The following is a 7,536-nucleotide window of genomic DNA, read 5'->3' as shown; positions in this document are numbered from 1 at the left end:
TCCCATCCGACTTTTTATGCACCATATCAGGCATTATTATCTTTTAAAAAAACCTTTATTGAAAGATTCAATGGGGGGGGGGGGGGGGGGGGGGGGCAGTACAGTACACTCTGCCCGCCAGATTGTGGATTTCATCACGGGGGAAAAACTCCAGCTGAGCTAATCAGAATTTGTCTCAATATTAAATGTGTGCATCATGATCCATAAATAAGAGTAAGTTACACCTGTGTCTTACTGTCTGCAAATATCTTTAAACTTTCATTTGGTAAATTGTCATTTAAATGAACGTGCATTGATTTGAACAAGTGCATACAAATTTGTAAATAAATATTTTGCCTTTTGCACAAAAATATCATTTTTTGTATATGAAAACCAAAAATATGTTTCCAATTTCAGCATATATTTTTACAATAGGACATTCTCAAATGTTAAATTTACTTGTGAAGTGTTGAATCTGCAGATCAAGTGACACACATGCATCCAGTGCCATGTTTGTGAGTTTCCTTTTTTGTTAGAATGTTGCACAAATCAGTGCACATACAAATGTTCTCTTTTTTTTTTTGTTGGTGAATTTGCGTGTATTTCACGATAAAAATACACTCCGTTTGCTCCGTTACAAGCTGTATTGAAATATTGGCAATATTTAGAAATACTAGCATTACAAATATGTTTAGTATCCCACAGTGAAATTGATAGTCTAATTGGCTGATAGGCCTACATCCCATTAAAAAGAGACTCACTGATGATGATTGCAACATTAATGAGAAGACATGTTGGATCCTATGGTTTTCTGTCTGGCAGCTTTGAGCACTTTACCCATATAATGCTTCATTAATAAAGCCTTAAATTATGTTATGTTATGATTTCTGTGATTAATTGGCTGCTAATTTCAGTAACTTAGTCCTTTCGTTTAGCTTTTAGGTATTGAAAACATGACTGTTGTCAGCAGTTTAACAATTAATTATCAATTAATTGTTATTAATGAAAATGACATCAGTTTGAGACACAAAAAGCATGAATTGATATATTTGGGTCATGGCTGAAATAATTTGTGCACCCTTGTTCAGTAGTATGGTATATTGAAAATCAACATTTTTTGGCATAATGGAAGCTAGAAGCTTACAATGGTCCTATCACATATGGGAATCAGTTCCACAACCTTAGGGTTTGAAAAGCAGTTCCATAATCAGTATGGTACACTGATGCATAATTTAAAGGAAAATTTCACTTTTTGGAGTTTTTCCAGGTTTGTGTATTTTCGATTGGACCCGACAGCAGTTGCGTACAAAACATATATTTTAGACACTTAAACGTTTCTGATGAGCTGCTGGCTTCACAATGGCTGGTATAGGGGCATTCAGAAGTTTGCAATCTAAAGCAAGCAGATAGACTTCAAGTGTCTCCGAAGTAGCTTGTACAATGTCATAACTCCAGAGGTTAGAAATGTGTATATTTCCTGATTGTTCTTCAAAAATCTTATTTCCTTTGGTGCATGCAGCATGATACCACAGAGCTGAAAGAAATTGGGGCGCAGCTTTCTATATCAACAACACATGGACAGAAGAAGATTACTACATGAGAGAGACTTCAAAACAGTAAGAATTCAACAAGAGTTAAACGTTCATAATTCTACATATGCAAAATGCAGCTGATGAAAATGTCTGTGTTTTGGCCAATTTCACCTGCATTTAAAACAAACTGTGAAATAATGAATATTGATTAATTAAGCAGACATCCAATGCAATAGGGATTATAATGCGCAGTCAAACATATTCCACTAATAACTGATTCTGTTATTGCTCAACTGTGATAAAAATAAACAAAAATGGAAAAAAAAAACTAAAAATTAAAAACCTTTAAAGGCAAGGACGTATGTCAAGTAAAAAATAAAAAACACCCAACGCAAACCAAAATACGAAAAAGCAAGAGTGGCTCTGATGAGACTGAAATAAGGAAGTTCCTGTGGTGCCCTGATGTGCCAATTGTATTGTAAAACAAACAAAATAAATTACATGGGTTTAGCTCAGTGTTGTCTGTCGTTTTGCCAATTTTTTTTCTTGCTTGGGTCCTTAACTGCTGAAACCTTTGGCCTGTTCCACAGCACAAAATAAAACGTGGTTTGATGTTAGTTTGTCTCCTCTGAAAGGAAAAAAAATTCTAGGAAAAAAGCTGTGACTAGAAGTGCAGCAGCACTAAGTAAAAATAAAGCAACAGAACTGCTTAACAGCAGGTCGTATACGTGAGCTCCACGTGGGCTACCACATTTGGGGTTCAATTCCATTTAATCTCAGTCAATTCAAGAATTTAACTGAAACTCTGCACTTTGCACAATTCAAAACAACCCTCATGGAATATTATGGCCATATTCAAATCTTTATTTGCATTACAATTAAATTCCTGAGGTGGCTGATAGGACACGAACATGACACGATGGCTGAGTAGTTACCAGAAACTGGGACTCAAGCTGTTATGTGTCTTTTTTTGAAGGGTTTAAGTCCAGTCTTTTCCTTTCATCCAGCAGCCAATCCAGGCCTCGGAAACTAGGACCCTCCAGCCAATCACTCTCATAAACACTTAAGTACTGAAACTCACCAAAAAGCACCGGACATTGTGGCCCTTCAGGACTAGACTTTGATGCCCTTCGCTTAAGTGTTGATTCAAACATAGGAATTTATAAAGCGTTCTTAAAGGAAGCTCCTGTCTGTGTCACTTCAGTATTTGCTTCTGTAAATACTACCTCTAGTTACTATTATTTCAGTGCTTTGTTTTGTTAGTCACCCTGGAAAAGAGCATCTGCAAAACGAATGTAATGGGATGTAATTTAATATTTAATTCAGACACAATTCTGATGTCCCAACAGAAATTCCCAGTACCACCAGAGATATTAACTGACATAATCATGCACATTTGTAAAATACCATATTTCAAGTTTTCCGGACTGTGTCCGAACTAACTGTGTGTATGATACACGATTGGATCTACTGTAGTATCTCCCGGGAAATAGGTTTTTAGTCTGCCAGGAAGACAGCATCTCCTTATGCACCAGTGATCCCTGCTGGTCGACAATGGAGATTGCAATGACCTTTGTAGCTTGAGCATGATTGGACATTCCATATTGGAGAGAAAAAGGAGAAGAGGAGCCTGCGAGCCTGTTCTGGTACAGACTAAATCGCTTGAGAAAATTTGAGGGTGTAGGGGTTATGTCACAAACTTCACCTGACTTTAATTTTAGACTCACAACTACAGTAAAATGCTGACCAAGGGTACACCCAGGTCTCAAAGGGGATGCCTCAAATTTGCAAGTGAAGTTTAGGAGGGTGTAGCAAGAGTTGGATTGGGATACGGCTATAGTGAGCAAGCAGCAGTGCCATCGCCTTGGTCCTACAATGTGGTCTGTCTGTAATTTTCATGGTTATTATCATTATTATCTCATGTATTATTTTGCAGTTTTGTTTTAAGTGTTAATTAAATCCCTCTGAAACTCACTGAATCGATTCTGTACAATTTCCATTTGCTTTGCCAGTATAACACCAAGTACTCATTATGCCAGTTAAGCTGAACTCGACTGGACTCAGACAATGCAGTTGGGAGGCATTGGGACTGTGTAGCGAACGAGTTGAAAGTGTGAAAGGAAGTGACAGCCAAAGACGATCTCTTTGCGGAGCCATGGTGACGTCGGCCTAGCTGCCATTGCAGATAAAGCTGGCAGGCGCCTCGGCATTGGACAGGCGATAAAGGGGTCATTTATTAAAATGACCCAGCTCATTTCCACAAAATGGGAACCTCAATAGAAAAGGGCGCCATCCCAAAAACATGCCCCCCCGAGTCCATCTCACCCCATCCTCCAGAACTCATCTCCACAATCTTCAGCAATACAAACCAATTAAGTTCCAATAATAGAGACCACATCAGGTGCTGAGACAAGATAGCGCAACGAGAAAGACTCAATAATGAAAAGCCTGACCCCTGCCATATTTCTTATCCAAAGAGGTAATTTGGAAATATCAGGGACCAAACACATCTAGCCATGCCAAAAAAACACCAAAAGAAACAACTGACAACAAAAAACAGCTGCCAAATCACATTGTTCTTTGTTTTAAAGGTTGTATATCTGAGAAAAATTCTAGATTCCTTTCATGCATATTTGAGAACTGTACTGAACATTTGCACCTAAATAGACATTTTAGCTTTGCATTCAGCTATTTTCAGTTTCGATTGCTATGTAAGTGTTTTTTTTTTGTTTTTCTACATCTCACCTTTTTCTTTCGACTGAAGATGTTGAGCTACTTGTGCCAGCAGTACGCTACTGTTTCTGCAAGGCCAGGGCCCAGTATTATTGCTGAGCTTCCTGAAATTCACTTTCAATTTATCATTAATTCCTTATGGTCAAGTCCAGTGACTAGACCAGGCAAACATTAAATTCCAGGTCTCAAATTAGATTGGTATCGACTCGTTCCATCAGCAAGATACGAGTCAGTCAGCATTCAATTAACTTACGCTCGACACGGGACCTGACTGCGGATCCTGACCCCTCCTTTTGAGACGTCTGTTGCACCACTGTCGGTTTATTACCACGACAAAAGAGGAAGACAGCAATAAGCCCTGGCCCCATTGGCTCTCTAGTGCTGATCCTAGGTCAATCTCATCTTTTTGCACAAAATGATCAAGGCAAGTACTCCCTGCTCCTTGGCAAAGATCCAGGTTCAGGAAAGCCAACTATGGTCCCACCTGATCCATAAAGAAATGTATAGACAGGGGAGAGGTATAAAGGAAATGAAAGGACTACAGATGGAAATCAGCTGCCCTATGAGCTGAAGCTAGAACCTTTCCCTTGATGATAACATGTTATGTTAATTACTGCATGCCGTCACTGGCAAATGAATGCTATAAACAAAAAGTGAACAAACAAGCAAACAAACAAACAAACAAACAAACAAATAAATAAATAAATGCTTTAAATTGACTTTCTTTTTATTTGTCCTTGAGAACCCCAAATGACCCAAGATGTTGTGCCTCCGATCTCAGTTTTGTTCTGCAAGCAAGGATTGATTGAATATTTTAAAAAAAAATCCTTGCAACAACATCCTTGCAACAACATCCTTGCAATAAACAACCAAAGTCCCATGTTAGCAGTAAACACAAACAAAATATTTTCAGTTTGTGCGTTCAATTTTATCCATTTAAATTTTCTGAGAAGTGCAAAGACACACACACACACACAATAAGAAAAGGAAAGATAGGAAATAAGAAAATCCCCATTCAGACTTTAAATGTGGCAAATGAAGTTAGTCTGAAGCCTCCAGTCCACAGAAATTCAATTGTGTGTGACCATACCACAAATGCAGAGTTATTTATTTATGAAGGAGATAATCTCACCCCCCAGGTACAGAGGTGCACTCAGTCAATATTTGGTCATCATTAAGGTGACTTTGAGACATAGACCCCCGTTTCGTTGGCTGATCGTACTCACCCATAGGGCCAGCAGGTGATGTGAAATTGAATTTCAGTTTGCCTGGTTTTGATTCTGAGAACACTCAATGGTTGTGCAGTTGGATTAGGAGCAACTTCTTTGAGGCCTGAGAGGAACAGAGGAAAGTAAATTATATCACAAACATTCCATTTTCTATTTAGCAGGGGCGAGCTGTGTAAATGTAACCTAGTTTAGTGAGCGTACATACAAACAACATTTGCTCAGTCAAGTAATCTATGTCAGTTGCTGTGTTTCATCATAAATTTGTACTTTCAACCTGTGATTGCGTCAAATAATATTCACCTGTATGTCAAGTTGGTGGCGCCTGGGTAAAAAGATGCACCTGCATACTGGGGTACTTATGGATTATGGGTAATGTAGTTTGTGCTATTTCTGACAGAGGGGATTCAGATTATATATGCAGGGTTCACTCAATCAGCGAATCAGCTGGCTGAGGTCATTGTACGTTTTAATATTCTTTGAATGTATGAGAAAAGACATGTCTTTGCTGTCGTTGTCTAATTAATTGATTTATAGTTTGAAATGGTCTGGTCTGAGGGGGGTAGTCTACTTCACCTCTTCAGGCTGTATGTGAGATTAGAAACTTAGAGTAGCTGTGGGAAGAAAAAACGCTTGGGGGTTGATAGCCTTGTATTTACATTGATTTACAGTCAGTATTTCTTGTATACAGCCACTTAATTAATGTTTGTGTAGCACTTAATACATTCTCCATTTACTGTGTTCCTTTTGTCTGCCTCTTGCCATGGTCATTCTTAGACACACACACACACGCACACACACACACAAAAGCATGAACTTGTTTTGGTAGCATTTCCCCTCTCTCCATCATCCAGAAAACCATCTAGATTTGAACCAAATTCTCACAAGCAGACAAAATAAGAGAGAGATTTCAGGGTCTTCTTTTGGAACAAAGTTCACTGTGTTCATTAACAATTAGTCAATTCCACTTCCTCTGCCAACCCTTCACTTAAGGCCAGAGAAATATCATGGTGAAAGTTGACTGGTCTCTTCATTCAGACAGTATGACATGCGATGAGATGGTAAAACTGTGTTTAAACACACAAACACACACGCACGCACGCACGCACACACACACACACACACACACACACATCATGATGAGATGGCAGATACCTGGCTAATGCTATAAATATAAGCTAACACCAATACCTTACACAAACAGCGGAGGAAATAAAACAAACAGGAGAGAAACACCGGACAGAGAGATACCGATTCGGCAGAAGCGGTTAGAGGGAATGGCGAATGTGGAAGGAAACGAGGGATAGAAGAAGAGAAGGAGGAGGATGAGCTCTTACCTGTGTCCCCATCTCCAAAACCATTATCATCTCGTTCTTCATTTCCCCTTACAGGAAACTCAAACAGCTCGGAATGAAAACCCATGTAATATTGGGGAAAGTATCTAATAATATTGCTATTATGATTTTGGTTTTTAATATTGACAACAAGCAACAACTACAAAACATATTGCTGGAGTAAAATTTTGATAATGCATGTCCTCTTGCATCGAATATGGTTGCTAATGATTATAGATATACTGTACATACTCATGTTACAGCCCAGTTTAATCCAATCCTTTGCACTTTTTAAGACTGTAGGCAGTTTGGATATGACTTATATTTTTTATATATGTTATATTTTTGGAAAACACTTGCTTGTTGATGTCTGTCTGTCTGTATAGTTCCTTAGGATCTCAGTGTCTCTTGGACTATGTCAAATGCTTTTATGTAGGGCGGGGGTGTAATATAGTGGGCTTGTCAGACAAGGTTTGCGGGTTTTATTCCCAGGTGGGGCTCTGCTGTTGTACCCTTTAGCATAGTTAAATCCCAAAATATGAATTTTCAATGGATGTTTTAAATGAAATGTTGACAATTTAGAAAACTCATATATTTGAGTAGGTTTCATGAGGCATGTGCTCCCGCGGGATAAAACCTTCATCGTTAAAGCATTTTTAAAAGTCTTGTCAGAGAATTAATGATTTATGAATATGATATTATATGTTAATGAGGGTGTCCTCATAAGGGTTT

The sequence above is a fragment of the Anguilla anguilla genome, chromosome 14 (genome assembly GCF_013347855.1).
Source record: "Anguilla anguilla isolate fAngAng1 chromosome 14, fAngAng1.pri, whole genome shotgun sequence".
Classification (NCBI taxonomy): domain Eukaryota; kingdom Metazoa; phylum Chordata; class Actinopteri; order Anguilliformes; family Anguillidae; genus Anguilla; species Anguilla anguilla.
The sequence above is the reverse complement of the archived record's forward strand: the minus strand, read 5'-3'. Positions refer to the sequence as shown.